The sequence below is a fragment of the Protopterus annectens genome, chromosome 7.part0 (genome assembly GCF_019279795.1).
Source record: "Protopterus annectens isolate FY-2018-M chromosome 7.part0, PAN1.0, whole genome shotgun sequence".
Classification (NCBI taxonomy): Eukaryota; Metazoa; Chordata; order Ceratodontiformes; family Protopteridae; genus Protopterus; species Protopterus annectens.
The window spans coordinates 1,384,821,398-1,384,845,623 of NC_056739.1; the positions used below are offsets into that span (position 1 = coordinate 1,384,821,398).

The 24,226-nt window shown below is 46.9% G+C and overlaps 1 protein-coding gene across 2 annotated transcripts in view; it reads left to right on the plus strand.

Moving 5' to 3' along the window:
* Nucleotides 1-24,226, plus strand: part of LOC122807054 (RING1 and YY1 binding protein) — a 336,417-nt gene that overhangs the window by 72,716 nt on the left and 239,475 nt on the right. The window lies entirely within an intron of this gene.

A 24,226-nucleotide genomic window follows, 5' to 3' on the forward strand; every position in this document is an offset into this window, starting at 1 on the left:
AAGCAAAATGTCACAACCTGAACAACCAGACTTGAAGGAGTTGCAGGATTTGTTGCATAGTGCAGTGGGTAAACATACCTTGCAATGTGGTTTTGATGCTTTAGCGGCCTCATGTAGAGCTGCTGTTACAGGATCAGTCATACGTAGACATGCTTGGCTCAAAGAGCAAACCTTACCAGATCATGTCAAAGCTAAATTACTAGATGCACCTCTTCAAAAAGATGTATTGTTTGGTGTTAAAGCTGAGGAGGTATTAAAGAAAATGGAGGAAAAGGCAAAATCAATGCAAACAGTGAAAGATTTCCTACAGGTACAACCTCCACGTTTCAGTAGAAATTGGCCTTCAAAAAATTGGTCCTTTCCAGCCACGGACAGACCTCAAAGAGGTAGATACAGGCCGAGGGTAGAGGGCAATCTCAAGGATCATTTAGAGGCAGACAATGGCAAGCACCTACACCAAGAGGTGGTGAGGATAGTTCACAGCCATTCAGAAAGCAGAACCAATGACTTTCCCCTTTGCATGCCAAGCAAGGCTCAATTGGCAGCACCTTTAGGCAGAAAACTGGCGTTATTTTCGAAAAATTGGCATATTGTCACAAAAGACAAATGGATCCTGGACATTATAGACAGAGGCTACAGATTCCACTTTCACATCCCTCCAAAAATGAGAAGCATGCCAAACCTGCCACACAATCAAAGGGCAGAGGCATAAAAACAAATTTCAGATCTCATGGACATGAAAGCTATTCAAGAGGTACCTGCACAAGAACAGGGTCAAGGTTTTTATTCCAGACTATTCCTGGTACCAAGGAAGGGCAAAGATTGGAGACCTATTTTGGACCTATCCATCCTAAACACATATTTACTCGTACCAAAATTCAAGATGCTCACATTACAGCAGCTTCTTCCCGTGCTGGGCAAGGAGTCTTGGCTGGTAACATTGGACCTCAAGGAGGCATACCTGCATGTCCCAATCAGACAAGATTGCAGAAGATACCTCAGATTTCTTGCAGGTTCAACCCATTATCAATTCTCTGCATTGCCCTTTGGCTTATCTACTGCGCCCAGAGTGTTCACGAAATGCCTGGCATCAGCAATTGCCTTCTGCAGACTTCAAGGGATACAAATATACCCAAATTTGGACATCTGCCTGATCGAAGCGGACAGCAAACACATACTTCTGAAACACTTGGCGTTTGTAATAATGTTGTTGAATTCTCTGGGATACACAGTCAGCAAAAAAAAAATCAAGACTTAATACCCTCTCAAACAGTAATTTTCCTGGGTGCCAGCTTGAATACAAACACCCAGATGGCCTACCTCACGCCAGAGAAACAAGGGCAACTAACTCAATACTTCAGAAAACTGGCAACCTTCACCAGGCTGACTGCAAGGAAAATCCTGCAGGCTCTGGGATTCATCGCATTTTGCATCCTGCTAATCCCATGTGCAAAGCTGCATATGAGGAAACTTCAATGGTACCTAAAAAACTTATGGTCTCAACACAGCCACAGTTTGGAAACAATTATACCACTGATTCCATGTCTTCAAAAGGAATTTCTGTGGTGGGCTCAAGCATGCCAAAGAAACATAGTTCTCCCATTCTGCAAGCCTCAAGCAAATCAAGTCATCACAACAGACTCCTCGGACTATGCCTGGGGGGCGCACATGACAGATCGGTGCATTCAGGGCAAATGGTCCCAAAAAGAAAAGCACCTACACATCAATCAAAAGGAAATGCTAGCAGCAGTAAATGCTATTATGGCTTTCAAAGACCTACTGCATCCAGGCCAGCTATTGATGAGGACAGACAACACCACAGTGATGTGGTACATAAACAAACAGGGAGGAACCCATTCATATCCTTATGCAGGCTAGCCATGTCTCTTTGTAACATGGCTCTGGAATTACAAATCCAACTTCAAGCACAGTTCCTGCCAGGCAAGGAAAACACGCTGGCAGACAACCTAAGCAGAAATATGACAGATCCACACGAATGGAAGTTGCATCCTCAAGTTTTTACAAAGATAATTCAAGCATGGGGAAGGCCAGATATAGATCTCTTTGCCACCCACAGAAATTACCAATTGACAAAATTTTGCTCAAGGACCTTTCATCCACAGGCCTGGAAAATGGACGCACTCCTTTCAGTTGGACAACAATGACAGTTTATGCCTTTCCACCTCTTCCTCTGCTGCCCAAAGTTCTATTAAAAGCCAGAGCAGACAGACCAAAGATGATTCTCATTGCTCCAGACTGGCCAAGACAACACTGGTACCCACTCCTGAGGAGCCTGACACATTCCCCACCATGGATCCTGCCACTAATGCCTCTTCTACTGACTCAGCACAACTTCAAAACTCTTCACAGTCAGCTGAAAACACTCAATCTAGCCGCATGGAGGATTCCTTAAATTCACAACAGACCCTACTCTCCAAGGAGGTGCAGGATGTCATTTTGGAGGCCAGAAGGCCTTCTACTAGAAAAGCCTACTCCGCAAAATGGAAACTGTTTTGTGCCTGGAATCAGAAAAAAGGGTCAGAATCCTGGAATACTGAATCTACCTCAAATATTACAGTACCTAGCTGAGATGCTAAGCAGTGGACTTTCATTCTCCTCCATCAAAATCCATGCCTCAGCCATTTCTGCAGAATACAACACTGATCCTCCTTTATTCTCTCACCCTCTCTTAAAACAGTTCCTCAGAGGGGCTAAGAATATAAAACCCCCAAGGAAGCAACCAGTACCTGCTTGGGACCTCAATTTCATTCTAGAAAAACTGACCCTGCCACCTTTTGAGCCAGCTGCTTCAACAGATCTGCAATATTTGTCATGGGAAAACAGCCTTCCTTCTGGCTATCACCTCAGCATGCAGGGTTTCGGAACTACAAGCCCTCATGGCTGTGCAGCCTTTCATCATTTTCCATCAGGACAGAGTTTCCTTACGAACCAACCCTTCTTTTATGCCAAAGGTAGTATCCAGGGTAGCCTTGAATCAGGCTATCCACTTACCTACCTTTTACCCTAATCCACAAAACAAAGGGGAGAGACTACTACATTCCTTGGACATTCACAGACAGTTCCGTTATTATTTGGACAGAACAAAGCCTTTCAGAAAATCAGAGCAACTCATTGTGTCCTATGCTACAGGTGCTCAAGGGAAGCCTATTTCCAAACAGACCATCTCAAAATGGATAGCCCACTGCATACGTTTTTGTTACTCTTTTCATGGTAAAACTGTACCTTCAGGCATCAGATCTCACTCCACAAGGGCCACAGCTACCTCTGCAGCTTTCCTCAGGGGGGTTCCTACCAAAGATATTTTGGAAGCAGCCACTTGGAGTTCTTACATACTTTCTCCAAGCACTATCACCTACCATTATACTCCAAATCTAGAGCGGGCTTTGCCACTGCAGTCTTGCAGGGCATTCTGGCTCCTCCTAGTTCCACTTAGTGCCTACCACCCCTTTTTTTTTAGCTTTGGGATTCTACCCATCTGTTATGACTGCAGCTGTATGCACGATGAACATAGTACAGTTTTGTACCTACCATAAATGTAGATGTTCGAGTGCTAATACAGCTGCAGTCCAGGTTTCCCTCCTTCCCCTCTTGGGACAGGCCTAATGGCCAACACCTCCTCATACAACCTGATTGGGGTATTCTTTTATGGTGTATTTGCTTGCAACTACTGTTTTTTGATTATATTGCATTGTATTATTACATAGATTTATGTTTTGCCTTCCTTCTGGGGGCACCTGACATCTGGGGCAAGAAAAACTGAAGAAAATGGCGTCTGCTGGTTCTTTTATACCCCTGTCGCACTGACGTCAGGGAAGAAGCGACGACATCCGACGCCGGACCCGCCTGACGGCAGGAAAACCCATCTGTTATGACTGCAGCTGTATTAGCACTCTAACATCTACATTTATGGTAGGTACAAAACTGTACTTTCTCTGCGACTGTCTACTCTGAAGTCAGTCGCAAACACGTCTATGCGGCTCCTTTCCCATGCCACAGAAGGAGCAGCTAGGGCATCTGGGATGGGCATAGCCATGAGGCATCATGCCTGGCTCAGGGTATGTCAGTTCACGGAGCCTTTCAAGGCGTCATTTAATCAACACTCCCTATGACGGTTCTTCCCTTTTTGGGAAGACAGTACGTGATATACTTGTCCAGAGCGAAAAGGACGGGAAGACTTTGTCTGTCGGGATCCACTTCTCTAACCTTCAGCGGTCCTTCTCTAGGAATCAGAGGGCAGAAGATGTGGTTCTGAAAATCTCCGTTTTCCCGGGATTCTCAGGACAACTGTTCTCCCAGAGGCAGAGGGGGACAGGATCAACGCCGACCCAGAAGTAGTAGTAGAGGGGGTCCCAGGAATTTTGGGTCTAGGGAACCCTTTTCTGATAGACCGGGTCAGCAGCCCTGAGGGGTTGCCCGACTGTCCTGCTCTGGAGGCAGTCAGAGGAAGATTGTCCTTACACCCAGCGGCATGGGAGTCCATTACGACAGATCGTTGGGTGTTACAGATAATATCCAGAGGTTACACGATCCCACTTGTTGCCCCTCCAAATATTCCAAAACACCTCCCGCATGTTCCACCTGCTCACAGAGAGGCCGCAGCTCTAGAGGTTTCAAAGCTGCTTCTCAAATGAGCCATCGAACAGCCCCCCCCCCATATCAGTCCGGATCAGGTGTCTACTCAAGGTTCTTTTTGGTGCCAAAAAAGACGGGGGACCTCAGGCCCAGTCTAGACCTGTCGGCATTGAACCTGTCTGTAGCCAAACAGAAATATCGGATGGTCACCCTTTAGTCCATTCTACCTTATCTCTGAGAGTGCAACTGGATGTGCTCATTAGAGTTCCAGGATGCTTACTACCACATCAAAATACACAGAAGCTCCAGGAGGTTTCTGTGCTTCTGGCTGGGAGCCAGTCATTTTCAGTTCAGAGCCCTACCCTTCGGTCTCACCACAGCCCCCAGGGTGTTCACCAAGGTAATGGCAGTTGTAGCGGCACACCTGTGGCTTCAGGGTATTCAGGTGTTTCCTTACTTGGACGACTGGCTCTTCGCTGCGCCTAACAAGCATTACCTGTGTCTGGCCCAAGATTACTTCATTCGGTTGGCAGATCTACTGGGAATTACAGTCAGTGTTCAGAAATCCCAATTGCAACCAGTACAAGTTCTAGACTTCATTGGGGCACAGCTAGACACTTTGCAGATGAAGGTATTCTTAACTCCAGACAGGATCTTACACCTCAGGTGCCACCTAGCTCAGATAGCGAACTCCAAGTCTCCAAAGGCGAGTGAGGTTCTCCAGGCTCTGGGCTCCATGGCTGCCTCCATATCGATTTTTCCTTGTGCGCACCTTCATTTGCGGGTTCTTCAATGGACTCTGGCTGTTCAATGGTCTTGGCTAGACCTGCCCATGGAATTTCTGATCAGGGTCAGTCACATCTGCAGGACATCTCTTCTTTGGTGGTTAAGTTCACCGGTAATATCAGAAGAACGCCCCTTCATGTCATCTCCAGTCCAAGCCACAGTGACCATGGACGCCTAACAACTTGGGTGGGGGGTGGGGGGGGCGCATTGTTTGGGAAGGACAGTTCAAGGCACGTGGTCCCAATCAGAGACCAAGTTGGACATAAATAATCTAGAGATGAGGGCAGTGCTTTTAGCATTGAAAGCCTTTCACACTGTCCTTTCTCTCTGATTGATTGCAATTCAGTCAGACAACATGTTGGTTGTCTGGTATATCAACAAGCAGGGGGGAACCAGATCCTACCCCCTATGTCGCGAGGCCATGAGAGTGTGGGAATGGGCGATCTCCACCGGTTGGTTTCTGTTAGCAACGCACATCCCGGGGCGCTCCAACATTTTAGCGGACAGATTGAGTCGGGCTATTCTGATGCTGTACGAGTGGTCTCTGAAATGGTCAGTAGCGGAGGCGATCTTCCTTGCATGGGGTCAGCCTTGCTGCGATCTCTTCGCACCTCCGTCCAACACGAAGTGCAGCAAGTTCTTTGCTCTGATTCCTCACTAGGGGAAGTCCCCAGAGACACTCTAGTCCATGCTTGGCCCCCGGGCTTCTGCATGCTTATCCACCATTACCACTCATTCCAAAGTTTCTTCCGAAAGCTTGCCGACTGCGGTGCAAAGTTATCCTCATTGTCCCGTTCTGGCCTCGTCTGGTTTGGTTCCCATTCCTTTGGTCTCATCTCTTAGCTCCCCGTGGGTTCTGGATCCCTGCCCGGATCTAATCTCCCATCCGTCCGATTTGGGCAGCCTCAAGCTGACAGCTTGGTTGCTCCAGTTCCGTTGATTGCCAGGACTCCGGTCTTTCATCCCCGGTAAAATCCATTCTGGTGGCTTCGCTTAAAAGATTCCACTAGGAAACTTTTTCGCAGTAAATGGAAGTGCTTTTCCATTTGGGCCTCAGAGAAAACTAGATCCCTTTACAGCCCCTGTTCCAGCAGTGTTGGATTTCTTGTCTGGCATTTTTCAGCAAGGAGCTAGTTCCTCCACAGTTAAAGTACAATTGGCAGCCATTTCTAATTTTCATGTTGGTGAAGATAACATTGCCTCAGCCTCCTCTAGGCTTTGTAAGGCTTTTCTTAAAGGTACTTTTCTATTACGTCCACCTGTCAAGGATTCAATGCCTCCTTGGGACCTTACCTTTGTTTTACAGGCATTGGTGGCTCCTCCATTCGAACCTGCAGCTTCAGTGGATTTGAAATTTTTATCCTGAAAGTCCGCTTTTCTAGTCGCCATTACATCTACTAGGAGGGTTTCTGAGCTTCAAGCTCAGTCTGCCGTGCCTCCGTATTTGGTCTTCTACAAGGATAGGGTCTCTCTCTATATTAATTCTTCCTTCTTACCCAAAGTGGCATCTGAAGCAAACATAAACCAATCCATTAATCTGCCCGTTTTCTTGCCTAACTTCCAAAATAAAGGTGAATACAAACTTCATTTGTTAGATGTTCATAGACAGCTTTGTTTTTATCTTCATAGAACAAAATCTTTCCGTAAGACTGACCAGTTGATGTCCTTCAAGGATGCATCTGCAGTCCTTACAAATGGGTTGTCCTGTCAGGCAGCCCTTCGGTCGGCCGGATTCCAAAGTCTGGGTCTGGCCTCGGCTGGTGTCGCACTTCATCCGACGTCATAGCTGCAGTTATTCGGGTATAAAGGCATCAGCCGACGCCATTTTCCTCAGTCTTTCTTGCCGCGTGGCGCCCGAAGCAGAAGCTGTTCGCAAGTGCCGGTCGGTCAGAACCAGAGATGTTAAGTTGTCTATCTCGCCTTCATTCTTGCTGGATGGGTTCGGAGCCGATCCTCGGCTCCGACTCGGCCACTCTAAAAGCTCGAGAGTTGGTTCCACCGGCTCGAGGCTCCCCCTATATCCCACAATGCTAGGCGAGAGTTACCTCAGATCTCGTTTGCCGCTACAGCGATCGAGGTGTGTTTTCTACCGGCTCCAGGTTAGTAAAAGTTAGAATAGTTTAAATTCTTTAACTTAGACTAGTTTAGTGTACCTTTCTTCCCCCTTAGTGTACTGGACTTACTTATCCCCCACCCCCTCTTTTATAAAGAACATATAGTTCTTCCCTAAGGCCTTCGGGCCCTTCCTCCCTTTCCTTAGGGTGTGTGTGTGTTTACTTAGGGACTTTTATTAACTTACCTTTAGTTTTTAAATAATCCCCTTTTTAATCCTATCAGTGTAATCTGTGTGTGTGTGTTTTTGTGTGTGATTACACTTCAGGTTCCTTGAGTATGTCCAAGGATACAAAGGTCTCAGGCTTCAAGAAGTGTGACTTGTGCTGTCAGAAAATGTCTCTGACAGACGGTCACACTTCTTGTGTGTACTGCCTGGGACCTTTACACCTGCAGGACTCTTGTGCTGTATGCCATGGCTTCAGCCCTAGAGTCCTGCAGGAGAGAAAAAATAAACTCATTTTGAGGGGTTTAATTAAGCCTGAAGGTTCCCTTCCTGTGTCTTCTGGGAAACCTTCTAAGGCTTCTAAGACCTCGGCTCCAGCTTCAGAGTCGAGGCCTAAGGCTTTGAAGCCTACTGCTTCATCGGCTCCGCTGGAGCCGATGAGTCTGTGACTGCTGTTTCAGTGGTTTCCTCGGCTCCGGCCGGAGCCGAGGCATTAGAGTCATGGGTCGGCTCCGATCATACCATCGGAGCCGACATCTAGAAAGAGATCGAGGTCACCGTCCCTTGGCTCCGTTCATTCGGCTCCAGCGTCTCCCCTGCTGTCTGAACGGAGCCATAGATCTCACTCCTCCAGGTCATCGAGGCTCTCGGATCACGACCTCCAGAGGGTAGTGAGTAGACTTTTGAAGTCCGAGGCACTGGCCCAAATGCTCCAGAGTCCGACTCACTGGCCCAAATGCTCCAGAGTCCGACTCATCAGTCGATGCCTCAGCTTGTTCCAATTAATATTCCTCCTCCGACTCCTTTGAGCTCGGAGCCGGGGCGTCTCGGAACCGAGACTGTGGTAGCGTCAGAGCCGATACATTTGTCTTCGGCTCCGTAGTCGGCTCCGATTTCTTCCTTTGAAGAATCTCGGCGCCGGGCTTCCCTCGTCGGCTCCGAGGGGGTGAGTGGCATCGGACCCTTGTCAGACCCCTCTCCCTCTCGGTGCTTGGCGCTGGTGAGTTCGGCTCCGACATCGGCCTCGAGCCATCTCTGTCGGTGCCGAGGGAGGTTCTCAGCTTCTCGGAGCGGGGACCTCTGGCTCTGCCTGACAGGGGTGCATTCGAGGTCATGCGGAGTGTGTTGGAACCTTGTTTGACTCCACAGTCGGCTCTGTCCGCCCCCTCCCTCGGTGCCTTTGGTTATGTCGACTCACTCCTCATCCCAGACCGCAGAGAGCAAGCTCCTCAAGAATCCCCTGTGGGGATCTCATCCTCTTCGAGGCCTCTCCTGAATTGGCAGGGAGCCCCTAGGAAGAGAAGTGTAAGAGGAAGCACTTAGACTCACCTGAGTCTGTCACCTCTGACACAGATTTAGAGGATTCGAGGGTTCCCCGTTCCCCTTCTGAAGATGTCTCTTTGCAGACATTCTAGAGATCCTGAAACAGAGGGAAATTGGCCAGCCCTTAACCCTTGGAGGATGAATCTGTGTATCTTGAGGCGTTGGCTCTCGCCCTTCCACCTCCTGGGTGTCCCCCTTGATCCCTCATGCAGGTGGTTGCAAAGAAGGCCTGGGCGGCTCCTGATTCAGTGGACCCTACCCCAGGAGACCCTCCAAGTTTATAACAGCACCAACTGACAAGCAATTTCTCACAAAAGGTGTTTCTGTGGATGCTATGGTGGTAGCTGCTGCTACCAAGAAGGAACTAGCTGATCCTTGGTGCCTGTTCATCCACCTAACAAGGAATCCAGGTCTATGGACAGATACGGAAGCGGATGTTCTCAGCGACCTTTGCAATGCATTCGCTGAACTACCTATGCCATTTTACTCGTCTTCAAAGGGACTTGATCAAGGAAGCGAGTGATATGTTGAAGGATCCTACAGCTGCGGGTTTTCAGGACAAGATGAACACTCAGCTGGCTACCCTGAACTCCATAGCTAACTCCTCCATGCGCCTCCTTTCTTATGCGGCTGATGGAGCGAGCAGGGCCGCAGGGACAGGTGTGGCCTTCGCAGGCACGCCTGGATGCGGTTATGCAACTGCGGACCCCTTTAAAGCGTCTTTCACTAATTCCCGTTTGATGGATCATCTCTTTTGGTCCTCAAGTGAAAGAAACCTTGACTAGGTGCGAGACAGATGGCAAGACTCTTTCTGCCGCCGGAGTCCGTTTTCTACTCCTTCTAGGCCTTACCCCAAAGGCCAGAAAAGTGGGAAAATGTGGTTCCGTAAACAATCTCAAGGGACTTAGCCTGGCGACAAAGTCGGTTCCCGCCAGAGGCAGAGGGGAACAACAATGGTAGGCGTCGCCCTAGAGGCAGGGGTCCGCAGAACCAGGGCAATCGGGAAGTCTTCTCTGATAAGCCCTTTCAGCATCCCTGAGGTGTTGCCCGACTGCCTACCTTCGGAGGCAGTCTGGGGAAGATTGTCACTGTACCCAAAAGCCTGGCTATCCCTGACTCAAGACAAATGGGTACAGTCCATCATTTCCGAGGGCTATTCCATTCCCTTCTTTCGCATTCCAAACCAATCAAAAAAATCCCTTCCAGATGTTCCACCCACTCAAAGGGATTTTGCAGCTTTGGAAATTTCAAAGCTGCTTGCAAAAAGAGCAATTCAGCCAGTTCCAGCAGACCAGCAAGGATCCGGAATCTACTCCAGGTTCTTTTTAGTTCCAAAGAAAACAGGGGACTGGAGACCAATTTTGGATCTCAGTATCTTGAACAAGTCAGTCAAGAAAACAAGATTTCGGATGGTCATGCTGCAGTCCATCCTTCCCCTTTTGGGAAAGGGAAGCTGGATGTGCTCTATGGGATGCGTACTATCACATAAAAATGAAAAGACGCTCCAGAAGATTCCTCCGCTTCAGGCTGGGAACCAGTCATTTTCAATTCAGGGCCCTGCCCTTTGGTCTCACCACTGTCCCCCGGGTGTTTACCAAATGCATGGCAGTGGTAGCTTCTCACCTGAGACGACCAGGATTCCAGGTGTTTCCATATTTGGACGACTGGCTCCTTACAGCCCCCACCAAGCATCTTCTTCTAATGGCCAGGGACTACACCTTTCGCACTTGTCGAAATTTAGGCATTTCAATAAATTTCGAAAAGTCTGTTTTGTCGCCTTGTCGTACTATTACCTTCATAGGCGCAAATCCAGACACAATCAACATGTCTGCGAGACTAACAGATCAGAGAATAACAGACATACACAAAATGGTCTCGCTCCTCTTCAGCAGCAACAGAATCAAAGCCAGGTTAGTTCTGAAAGTGTTGGGGATTATGGCTGCCATACCTCTGCTTCCATTAGCCAGATTCCACATGAGAATCCTTCAATGGATGCTCTTCACGCAATGGTCGTACCAGCAACTTCCAATGTCTCACACCATTATAATCACGCATAAGCGTGCAGAAATCATCTTCTGTGGTGGATGTCTTCCCTCAGCTCTTATTGGGAAGACCCTTTGTTCCTTCCTCCGGTTGCTACTCTGACAACGGGCCTCCCTGATCGGGTGGGGGCATTATCAGGGCAGAACTGTCCAGGGCACATGGCAACCAGGCGAATGCCACTTGCACATAAATGTTCTAGAGATGAGTGCAGTGCTTTTAGCGTTGCTAGCCCTTCAAGACTCTCTTCCCTTGGGATCGATAGCAATCCAGACGGACAATATGTCCGTAGTGTGGTATATCAACAAACAAGGCGGAACCAGGTCCTACCCCCTGTGTCGAGAAGCACTCAGACTGTGGCAATGGGCGATTTCTTCTCAGCGTTTTCTGATAGCAACGCACATCCCCGGGAAGTCCAATCAAATCGCGGACAAGTTGAGCAGAGCTATCCTCATGCCTCACGAGTGGTCTCTGAAAGACTCTGTTGTGAGAGAAATTTTTCTCAAGTGGGGCCAGCCTTGCTGCGACCTTTTTGCTACTCCCCAAAACAGCAAGTGCAGAGATTTTTTCACCCTATTCCCGTTACCAGGCCAACCCAGCAGAGACGCTCTAGTCCAAGTTTGGCCCCGGGGACTTCTGTATGCTTTTCCCCCCTTCCCACTAATCTCTGAAGTAATACAGAAAGCTATCGCTCAGAAGGCTTCATTGATCCTCATTGCTCCGTACTGGCCTCGACAGGTTTGGTTCCCCTTTCTACATCAGTTTCTGTTGAGCGACCTTGGCATCTGGACCTAGTTCCAGATCTTTTGATCCATCAGTCGGGTCAGTTTCATCGCTCCCTTCCCTCTCTGAACCTCACTGCTTGGTTCCTCCAATTCCAACTTTAGCCAGGCTTCCTCAAATATCTCACTCTGTTCGAGATATTTTGATAGCTTCCCATAAATCTTCCACTCGAAAGATTTATTTGAGTAAGTGGAAGCGTTTAAGCCTATTGGGCTCAAGGAAGGGACATAGATCCTTTCACTGCTTCCATCCAAATGGTCTTTGATTTTTTAGCTGAACTCTTCCATGCAGGTTCATCTCCTTCTACTCTTAAAGTTCAATTGGCAGCTATTTCTAACTTTCATGTGGGCATTTCAGATTCTGCCATCATGTCCCACAAGCTTTGCAAAGCCTTTTTGAAGGGAGTTTTTCTACTCAGACCTCCGGTAAGAAATCCTCCTCCTCCTTGGGACCTAAATTTAGTTCTCAGTTCTTTAATTCTCTCCTTCGAACCTGCATCCTCCTGTTCTTTAAAATTACTATCATGGAAGACTCTCTTTCTAGTAGCTATTACTTCAGCTAGAAGAGTTTCAGAACTTCATGCACTCAGCTGTCGACCTCCTTATCTGTTGTTCCATAAGGACAGTGTATCCTTACGAACCAACCCGTCCTTTTTACCTAAAATAGCCTCCACGGCTAACCTAAATCAAAGCATTGACCTCGGGGTGTTTTTTCCAGAATATTCTAACAGATCTGAACAAAGATTACATTGGCTAGATGTTCATCGTCAGTTAAGGTACTATTTGGATAGAACAAAACAATTCAGAAAATCTGACCAGCTGTTCGTCTCTTATGCAGAAGGCAGAAAGGGACTTTCAGTTTCAAAGGTATCATTATCCAGATGGCTAACATCCCTGATTTCCCTTGTTTATGAAATTAGACACCAAAAGCTGCCTAGCAAACTTAAAGCCCATTCTACCAGAGCCTTGGCTACTTCTATAGCCTTCCAAGATAGACTGCCTATTGACACCATTTGTGCAGCGGCTACTTGGGCTACTCCTCACACTTTCATTTCTCATTATAAGTTGGATTTAGCCTCTAGACATAGAGCTAACTTTGGTTCCACTGTTCTCAAGAGTCTGTTCCGTTAGGCCACCCGGGACAAGGTGCTAGGGACGGTCCCATCCAGCAAGAATGAAGCGAGATAGACAACTTAACATATAGAAGTTATGTTCTTACCATAATGTTCCATGTTAGTTGTCTTCTTCGCTTCTTCTTCGGCCCCACCCTCCTTCCCCTGGCCTGGACAGACCTAGAGGAGTTTTGATTGTGACCTCTCTTTCTACCACCTCTTTACTTTAGGTATATGCTCTGCTGTGCATATTTCCTGGATCAGGATGTAGGTTACCCTTCTCTTCTCCCTTGTTTATAGAGGTGGACTTTGTTACTAGTTATTTTACTACTATTATAGGCAGTGCCTAGCTTACAAACGAGATCTGAGGTAACTCTCGCCTAGCATTGTGGGATATAGGGGGAGCCTCGAGCTGGTGGAACCAACTCTCGAGCTTTTAGAGTGGCCGAGTCGGAGCCGAGGATCGGCTCCGAACCCATCCAGCAAGAAGAAGGCGAGAAGAAGACAACTAACATGGAACGTTATGGTAAGAACATAACTTCTATATTACTACTACAAGTACCGAAGACTTCTAAAAAGCTAAGTACCCCGTTGGGGACTCTTTCTTGCCTCAGCCGATGTCAGAAAAAGTGAATAACTGTTTAAATTGTGGGAAACAAATACCTCATAAAGATTTCCACTCTTACTGCTTACCTTGCTTAGGCCCAGACCACGACGTAGCAGCTTATCTAGCCCGTGCTTCTTTCAACCGACGAACGCTTAGACGTCGGTCTGAATTTGCTGAAGAGTTTTTCGGCTCCGCTTTTGCTTACATTATGCCGTCGGATACTCCGACTACGCAAATTTCTAAAAAACGCAAGGAAAAGGACCGACACTCGCGGTCCGCAGTTTCAGCCGAAACCGCTGTTAAGCCAACCGCGTGTGTCTCTGTTTCGGCTGAAACAGAGTCTACGGTTCTTCCTTCGGCCGAAAGCTTGCCACTTACCGAGGCCTCATCCAGCTTGGCTGAATCTGCTACTGAAATCCCACCTGCTCCTGCAGGTTCACAGGATTTATCAGATACTATCCCTTTGGATATTTCTACCCCTGCACGTGGAGCTGCTAGGCCTCCTGCATCCATGTCGATTAAGGCCTTTGCCAGGGCTAAAGCAGCAAAAACTACCAAAACTGTGCCTGCTAAGACCCCCTCTCACAGGCCCAGTTCTAGTTCACAAATGCTTAGTCTAGCAGAGGATCTCATTTCTTTGATCCGGGGATCCCAGCCACATCCAGACAGGGCCTCTCACCCACCTCCAGAGAAGAGGACTAGAGTAGAGCCCCCTGAGCCAGTTTCTTCAGATGGCTCCTCTGATGAATCGGATAATTCAGACCCTCCAGAGGCCCCTTTTTCTCCTTATGAGGACTCTGATGCAGAAGAGTCCATTCCTTCTGCCTCTCCGCCTGAGGAATTTTCTTTTGGGGCAACCTTGCATGCTATGAGGGAACAATTTCAATGGCAGGGCCAGGATTTTTCAGACTCTAGGAAAAGGCTTAGAACCTTTTTGCATTTGCCACAGCATAGGCCTTTAGCCATTCCTCCAGTACTTACTGTTGTGGATGATGCTTTTAATGATGCTTGTACTGCTCTGATTCTCTTCCTCCGGCCCCTGCTAAGCCCGATAGGTACTACAGGGTTCCGGACACACATTATCATTTGTATAAGGCCCCTTTTGCAGATCCCGAAACTGTCTCCCAGGGACCCAAGGCTGTAGCAGCTACCTCTACCAAAACCCCTCCCTCTGAAAGGGAATCTAGGGCCTTAGAGATGGGGTAAAAAGTTTACACTTCTGCTACTCTTTCAGCTAGGGCCTTGAACTGTCAATTCCACATGATTCAGTATCAGGAATTTATGTTAGACCAGTTAACTAAAAACTGTCCTCGGATGAACCATTAGACAAAATATCTGTACAGGAAATGGTACATAACATTCAGCAGGTCAGTAATCATTCCTTAAAATGCGGCTATGATGCACTGGAGGCTTCCTTTAGATCAGCCATGACTGGCACAGTGATCAGAAGACATGCATGGTTAAAAGAACAGTCCTTACCAGACCATGTTAAATCAAAGCTCCTAGATGCTCCCATGGATAAGCTCAATTTGTTTGGCTCCTGCACAGCAGGTGCTGAAGAAGGTGGAAGAGGAAGCAAAATCTGTCCAGACAGTCAAGGATTTCTTGCAGGTCCAGCCTCCAAGGTTTAGCAGGAACTGGCCTTCCAAGAATTGGTCCTTTCCAGACACCTCCAGAGCTCCGAGAGGCAGGAATAGGCGCTCAAGAGGCAGGGGTCAATCCAGAGGTGCCTACAGGGGCGTCAGTGGCAGGCTAACAACCAGCGAGGTACAGCCACAGATCCAGCCACCACCACTTCCACAGGACAATCACAGTGACTTGGCTCTGGCACCGCCTACCAGGGAACAACTAGAGGCACCCTTAGGCGGAAGCTAGCCTTATTTTCAGTAAACTGGCATTACATCACAGGAGACAAATGGGTTTTACAGACAATAGACCAAGGTTACAGGTTTCACTTCCATACTCTACCAAGGAAGAGAGGAATGCCAAACCTACCTCCAAATCAGAAGACAGAAGCTCTAGAACAAATAACTCACTTACTAAGGATGAGAGCTGTAGAAAGGGTACCATCTATGGAACAAGGGCAAGGATTTTATTCCAGACTCTTCCTGGTACCAAGAAAAGAAAACCAATGGAGGCCTATTCTCGACCTGTCCGCTTTAAACACATACCTCATTGTTCCAAAATCCAAAATGCTGACCCTACAGCAGCTTCTTCCCATGCTGGGCAAGGAGTCTTGGCTGATAACTCTAGATCTCAAGGAGGCATACCTGCACGTCCCCATACGACCAAATTGCAGAAGATGCCTCAGATTTCTTGCAGGATCAGAGCATTATCAATTCTCAGCATTGCCCTTTGGCTTATCTACTGCGCCCAGAGTATTCACGAAATGCCTGGCATCAGTAATTGCTCATTGCAGGCTTCAGGGAATTCAAATTTACCCTTACCTGGACGACTGCCTGTTACAAGCGGACAACAAAAACAAATTAACAAAAGATTTGCAAAGGGTCATTCATCTACTACAAGCCCTGGGATACACAGTCAATATAAAAAAGTCGAGGCTGATACCATCCCAAAGGATAACCTTCTTGGGTGCAGATCTGGACACATCAAAACAAATGGCATTCCTGACAGTAGAAAAACAGGAGCAACTTCTTCTACTTCATGGCATTAACAAAGCAGAACCAGCTAACAGCAAGAAAAGTCCTGCAAGCTCTCGGTTACATGGCATCCTGCATAATATTGATTCCACATGCCAGACTACATATGAGAAAGTTACAGTGGTACCTAAGGAATTTATGGTCTCAGCACAAGCACAGCCTAGAAACCCAAATTCCAATAATTCCATGCCTGAAGCAAGAATTCCAATGGTGGGCTCAGGCCTGTCAAACAAACAAGGGACTGCCCTTCCACAGCACTCAACCAAGCCAGACCATCACAACAGACGCTTCAGACCTCGGTTGGGGGGCACACATGCTGGACAAGTGTATACAAGGCTTATGGACTCAAGACCAGCTGCACCTACACTTAAATCAAAAGGAAATGCTGGCAGTAAAACTGGCAATTCAGGCATTCAGACCATTTCTTCGACAGGGTCAACTGCTGATAAGGACGGACAACACCACAGTTATGTGGTACATCAACAAACAGGGAGGCACACATTCATACCCTCTATGCCAGATGGCAATGGACCTCTGGAATGTGGCACTGAGTTTCAACATTCAGTTACAAGCAATTTTTGTGCCAGGAAAAGAAAATATACTAGCGGACATCCTAAGCAGAACTGCCACGGATGCCCACGAATGGATGCTGCATCCGGACATCTTCAAAACCATTACAGGGAAATGGGGACTACCAGAAATAGACTTATTTGCATCCCACACAATCACCAACTGAAAAATTCTGCACAAGGACGTACCACCCACTTGCTTGGAAAGTGGACTCCCTATCTTTCAGTTGGAAAAACCTGACAGCATATGCATTCCCACCTCTTCCTTTGATGCACAAGGTGCTATTGAAGATCAAAGAAGACCGTCCAAGGATCATCCTGATAGCTCCAGACTGGCCAAGGTAACATTGGTACCCATTACTGAGGAGTATGTCTCGGGAACAAATATGGCCTCTGCCCCTAGTTCCCTTGCTGTTAACACAGAACAACTTCAAAACCCTGCATCCAAACCTGAAAACACTGCAGCTGGCTGCCTGGAACATTGCATAAGAGCAAATAACCCAGATTTATCTCAAAGGGTTAAAGACATTATCTTGGAGGCTCGCAGACCCTCAACAAGAAAAAATTATTCAGCAAAATGGAAAAGATATCTCATTTGGAGTACAGCAAAAGGAGAGAATGTGTCACTGGTAAACATAGCTAACATCCTGGAATACTTGGCAGAGCTCTTCCACAACGGCCTGTCCTATTCCTCCATTAAGATTCATGAATCAGCCATTTCAGCAGAATACAACTTGGATCCTCCAGTCTTCTCACATCCTCTGCTCAGGCAGTTTCTGAGAGGAATTAAAAATGTAAAACCACCTAGGAAGCCACCATTGCCAGCATGGGACTTGAACTTTGTGCTAGAAAAATTGACACTACCTCCTTTCGAACCAGCAGCAACAGCAGAATTACAATACTTATCATGGAAAACTGCTTTCCTGCTTGCAATCACTTCAGCAAGAAGGGTATCTGAGCTACAGGCATTAATGGCAGTACAGCCCTTCCTGATCTTCCATCAAGATAGAGTGTCCATGAGAACTAATCCTACTTTTATGCCAAAGGTGGTCTCCAGGGTATCTTTAAATCAAGCTATCCACCTACCTACATTCTTCCCCAACCCACAGAACAGGGGAGAAAGACTGTTGCATACCTTGGATGTACATAGACAATTACGTTACTACCTGGACAGGACCAAGAGCAACAGAAAAACTGACCAGCTACTGGTAGCATATGCAACAGGAATGGAAGGAAAAGCAATTTCAAAACAGACAATCTCTAAGTGGATAGGAAATTGCATTAGATTTTGTTACTCCTACCATGGGAAGAAAACTCCAGAAAACATCAGGCCTCACTCTACAAGGGCTACAGCCATTACCACAGCTTTCTTACGAGGAGTGGCCACCAAGGACATTTTAGAGGCTGCTACTTGGAGCTCCGTGCATACATTTGCCAAGCATTATAATTTACCTTTATACTCCAGATCCCGAGCAGGTTTTGCCACTGCTGTTTTGCAAGGGATCTTAACTACACCATAATCTTATTTCTCCTCCTCCCCCAGTTTGGCTATGATATTCTACCCATTTGTAAGGACTGCAGATGCATCCTTGAAGGACATAGTACAGTTTTGTACCTACCATAAATGTAGATGTCCGATAGGCATGCATCTGCAGTCAGGATTACCCTCCTTCCCTCTGTGGTACTCCTAGGGTACGTGCCCATCTTGTAGCTAGCTGGGGGAATCTATTATGGTGTATTTGTTTGTATATATGTACATACATGCTTATTTTTTGTTTGCTCTTTACTATTTGGAACCATTTGCATTTATCCAAATTTAGCCTTCCTAGAGGGCACCTGGCATCTGGGGCAAGAAACACTGAGGAAAATGGCGTCGGCTGATGCCTTTATACCCGAATAACTGCAGCTATGACGTCGGGTGAAGTGCGACACCAGCCGAGGCCAGACCCAGACTTTGGAATCCGGCCGACCGAAGGGCTGCCTGATGACAGGACAACCCATTTGTAAGGACTGCAGATACATGCCTATCGGACATCTACATTTATGGTAGGTACAAAACTGTACTTTTCCTTTTCCAACGCATTTCTGGGAAAAGCTATTTCTAAAGTTTCTTTGGCCAGATGGATCACTCTTTGCATTTCACATGTCTACAAAGCAAAAGGTTTACCTCCTCCTGGTATTGTTAAGGCTCACTTTACCAGGTCCATGGCGACTTCTGCTGCCTTTTGGTCTAGGGTTCCTTTGGACAACATTTGTGCAGCAGTGACCTGGGCCAATTCACATACCTTCATTTCCCATTACAAATTAGATCTGATTTCTAGGGGTAGAGCATCCTTTGGCTCTGCGGTGCACAAGAATATCCTTCCATAAGGGGCTTCCAGGATTGGAGTAGTTGGGGACTCTGTCCCACAGGTTGCAGATAAAATGAAGTTAACTACTTCAGATAAAGAAGTTATGTACTCACCATAACGTTCCATCTGAGTAGTTATACTTCATTTTTCTGCAACATTCCCTCCCTCTGTCCCCCGGACCTTGCCCTGTCTTTTTCAGGTTTGGTTCATTTTGCTGAGTTGCTTATGTATTTAGTTGCAGCAAACTCGATCTGAGGGAAGATAGGAGATGGTAGTGCATTATGGGTAACGGGAGGAGCTCAGAGCTTGGAGCAGATGCTAGAAAAAAGTTGCCGGCTCTGATCCGATACGGATCCGTATACCCACAGGTTGCAGAAAAATAAAGTATAACTACTCAGATGGAATGTTATGGTGAGTACATAACTTCTTTTTTCCCATTAAGGGGGGCACCTGACATCTGGGACAAGAAAAACTGATGTAATGGCATCGGCTGCATACTTTATACCCCTGACAGCCTGAAGTCATGGAAGATGAGACAGCAACCGACGCAGGACCGAAGACTTTGATAATCAGGCCGACTGAGGGCTACTGCAAGCAGATAACCCATATGTGATGACTGCAACAGTGAATACACTCAAGCATCTACATTTATGGTAAGTGTACACAACTGTGCTTTTCCTCTTCTACGGTCTCATCTCAGGCTCCCATCCTTGGTGCTCGATCCGATGCCAGATCTGATTTCCCATCCTTCACGCCATCCGCTTCCCAATTTGCAGACCCTCGGTCTGACAGTTTGGTTTGTCCAATTCTAATAATTGTTGCCAAGTCCAGGCTTGCACCTCAGAAATAGTCTACCAAAATTTATACCATCAAGTGAAAGAGATTTTCTATCTGGGCTAAAGGCTGGAATCCATATCTATTTTTGGACCTTATTTCTGACATTCTTCTTTTCCTGACTTCCCTTTTTCAGGAGGACACAAGTTTCTCTACCATCAAAGTCCAATTAAGAAGCAATTTCTAATTTTCATCTCAATCATGAACCTACATTTTCCTCTCGTCTCTACAAAGCCTTTCTGGAAGGTGTTTTTTTGCTGTGTCCTCCAGTCAAGGATCCTTCTCCACCATGGGATCTTGTTCTGGTGCTGCAGTCTGACTAGACCCCCTTTCGAGCCTGCTGTATCCTGTTTTACTAATTTCTTTTCTTGGAAGACTGCCTTTTTGGTGGCAATAACTTCAGCAAAAAGAGTTTCGGAATTGCAGGTTGTTGGCATTAAGCCTCCTTATCTGATATTTCATAAAGATAGAGTGGCCTTAAGACCAGAAAGTTGCGGTGGTACAGCAGTAGTGTTGCCTCACAGCAAGAGGTTCTCCTGTTCGATTCTTGGCTGGAGTGCCTTCTGTATGGAGTCTGCATGTCCTCCCTGCGGTCGAGCGGCCTCCGAAAGACGTGCGTGAATGGGTGTGCCTTTGCTGAAGGTTGGGCATCGGGCTGGCAACTCTGCACCATAAAAATCTACTGCCAATCATTAGCAGACCGGAGTTCCGCTGTGGCGACCCCTAACTGGGAAAAGCCGAAAAGACAGAGTGGTCTTAAGACCCAACCATTCCTTTATGCCAAAAGTGGCCAATGAAGCAAACCTTAATCAATCTATACAACTCCCAGTGATGTTCATCGTGTTACCCTGCTGCAGTCATCACACTTTGGTTATCCTGTCGTCAGGCGGTCCCGCAGTTGGCCGGATTTCCAAAGTCTTGGTCCAACGTTGGTTGCTGTTGCCTCATCCCTGACGTCAGTGTGCAAGGGGTATATATATATTGCAACCAACGCCATTTTCTTCAGTCTTTCTTGCCTAGCGGTGCCCGAAGCAGAAGCAGTTCGCAAGTGCCGGTCGGCAGACTCCTGAGATTTTCGAATTCGAATTTCAGATCGAAGTCTTCTATAAAGCCAAGTACCCCGTTGGGGAAACTTTTCTTGCCTCAGACCGATGTCAGAAAAAGTTAACAATTGTATTTCTTGTGGGAAGCAAATACCTCCTAAGGATTTTCATTCTTATTGCATATCTTGCTTAGGCCCTGATCACAACGTCACTTCTTGTTGTTTTTGTGCTAGATTTAATAAACGTACTATTAAAAGACGATTTGATTTCGCACAACACTTTTTTGGTAGAAAATTTAATTACACCATGACGTCGGAGCTACCGACTACCGGCGTGCACAAAGGACCGACGGCCCAGGCCTAAGCCCGATTCCGAGGCCTCGGTTGATCCGGTCTCCGGTTCTCCGGTTATCCGTGAGGCTCCGACGCAGCCTCTGACTACCGCAGTTCTGGAACCCGAGACCGCTACAGATATTTTGACAGAATGTGTACTAGTCCTACGCAGACTTTTACTTCAGGCCCTTCCGATGATTTACCTTTCAAGGACGTCGGTGCTTCTGAAACGCTATCGGTTTCTGAAGGCGTTTTCAGACCAACGACTATTACAGTCAAAACGTTTTCCAAGTCGAAGACTCCTTCTAAATTGAAAAAGGCTTCACTTCAGTCTCCTGTTCAAGGCCCTATGCCTAAGAAACAGATGCTCAAGATGGCTGAAGATTTGATTTCTCTTATCAGGGGTTCTCAGCCTCCTCCTGACAAAAGGCCTAGACATGAGGAAGATTCTGCTTCCTCTGAACAACTGCCTATTTCTTCGGATTCCTCTGAGGACCAAGACTATTCCTACTCTCCTTATGAAGATTCTGATGCTGAGGACTCTATTCCCTCAGCTTCCCCTCCAGAAGACTACTCTTTTGGGGAAACTTTACACACTATGAGGGAACATTTTCACAGGGAAGGTCAGGATTACTCTGATTCCAAGAAAAGGCTCAGAGAGTTTCTTTTACTCCCCCAACACAGACCCCTAGCCATCCCTCCTGTTTTGGACATTGTGGATGATGTCTATTTAGAATCCAGTTTCAACCCTGACTCTCTACCTCCTGCCCCGGCCAAGCCTGACAGATACTACAGAGTACCTGATTCCCACAAATTCCTTTACAAAAGCCCAGTAGCTGACCCAGAGACTATCTCCCAGGGTCCCAAGGGGGCTAAGGCTTCCATGGCTAAAAATCCAGTACCTTCTGAAAGGGATTCAAGAGCACTAGACAGATGGGGGGGGGTAGGTTTACACCTCAGCCACTTTAGCTATGAGAGCATTAAACTGTCAATTTCATATGCTTAAGTATCAGCAATTTCTGATCTCTCAGTTAAAACAAAAGATAACCACCCTCCCTCAACAATCTGAATTGAAAGAAGTACAGGATTTGTTGCATGCCACCGAGCAGGTGGGCAAAACATACCTTACAATGTGGGTTTGATTCTTTAGAGGCCTCCTGCAGAGCAGCTGTCACTGGATCAGTTATACGTAGGCATGCCTGGTTAATGGAACAAAGTCTGCCTGATCATGTTAAAGCAAAACTACTAGATGCTCCCTTACAGCAGGATGTTCTTTTTGGTGTTAAAGCAGAAGAAGTTTTAAAGAAAATGGAAGATTAGGCAAAATCAATGCAGACAGTCAAAGATTTCCTACAAGTACAACCCCCTCGCTTCAGCAGAAACTGGCCAACAAAAATTGGTCTTTTCCAGCCACTGACAGGCCTCAGAGGGCTAATTACAGGCGCCCAAGGGGCAGAGGACAACCACAAGCTCAGTATAAGCCTCGCCAATGGGGCACTCCAACCCAGAAGGGAGGAGAAGACAGGTCTCAATCTACCAGAAGGCAAACTCAATGACTTGCACCTCAGCTGGCCAAACAAAGCTCTTTTGTCAGCCCCCCTGGGGGGGAAACTAGCACTATTTACAGACAACTGGCACATGGTCACAAGGGACAAATGGGTCCTAGACATAATTTTACGAGGATACAGATTCCACTTCCACACCTTGCCAATAAAAAGAGGAATGCCAAACCTGCCACAAAATCAAAGGGCAGAGGCTCAAAAACAAATTACAGCTCTCATGGCCATGAGAGCCATTCAAAGGGTACCAACTCAAGAGCAAGGCCAAGGATTTTACTCAAGACTCTTCCTAGTACCCAGAAAAGAAAATGCTTGGAGACCAATTTTGGACCTTTCAATTCTAAACACGTACTTACAAGTTCCCAAATTCAAGATGCTAACACTACAGCAGCTACTTCCCATGTTTGGCAAGGAAGCATGGCTGGTAACCTTAGACCTCAAGGAGGCATACCTGCATGTCCCTATCAGACAAAGTTGCAGAAGTTACCTCCGTTTCATTGCAGGTTCAACCCATTATCAATTCTCTACACTGCCCTTTGGCTTATCTACTGCACCCAGAGTATTCACAAAATGCCTGGCACCAGTAATTGCATACTGCAGACAAAGAGGAATTCAAATATATCCATACCTGGACGACTTCCTCATCCAAAAAGTAATGTGGTACATAAACAAGTGGGCACACATTCCTACTCTCTTTGCAGGCAAGCAATAATCTTATGGAACACAGCTCTGGCTTACCAAGTCCAGTTACAAGCTCAATTCCTGCCAGGACAGAAAAACACATTGGCAGACGACCTAAGCAGAAACATCAAAGATCCCCACGAGTGGAAGCTAGACCCACAAATATTTACAATGATGACTCAAAGATGGGGTCTACTAAATATAGACCTGTTTGCCAGTCCTCAAAACTACCAGCTGACAAAATTTTGTACAAGGACATTCCACCAACAAGCTTGGAAAGTGGACGCTCTCTCCTTCAGTTGGAAAAACCTGACAGCATATGCCTTTCCTCCATTGCCTCTTCTCACAAAGGTACTTTTGAAGGTCAAAAAGGAGAAACCTCGAATGATTCTCATAGCCCCAGACTGGCCACGCCAGCACTGGTACCTGCTACTGAAGAATATGGCTCACAACCCACCATGGATATTGCCTCAAATACCTCATTTGCTCACGCAACAGAACAAGCAGATTCTACACAGCCAGATCAAAACCTTAAACCTGGCTGCATGGCAAATCAATTAAGTATCCAACCTGCACTTCTTTCACAAGCAGTACTGGATGTTATTCTAGAAGCCAGGAGGCCAAGCACCAGGAAGGCTTACTCGGACAAATGGAAAAAGGTTTTCTGCCCCGGGGG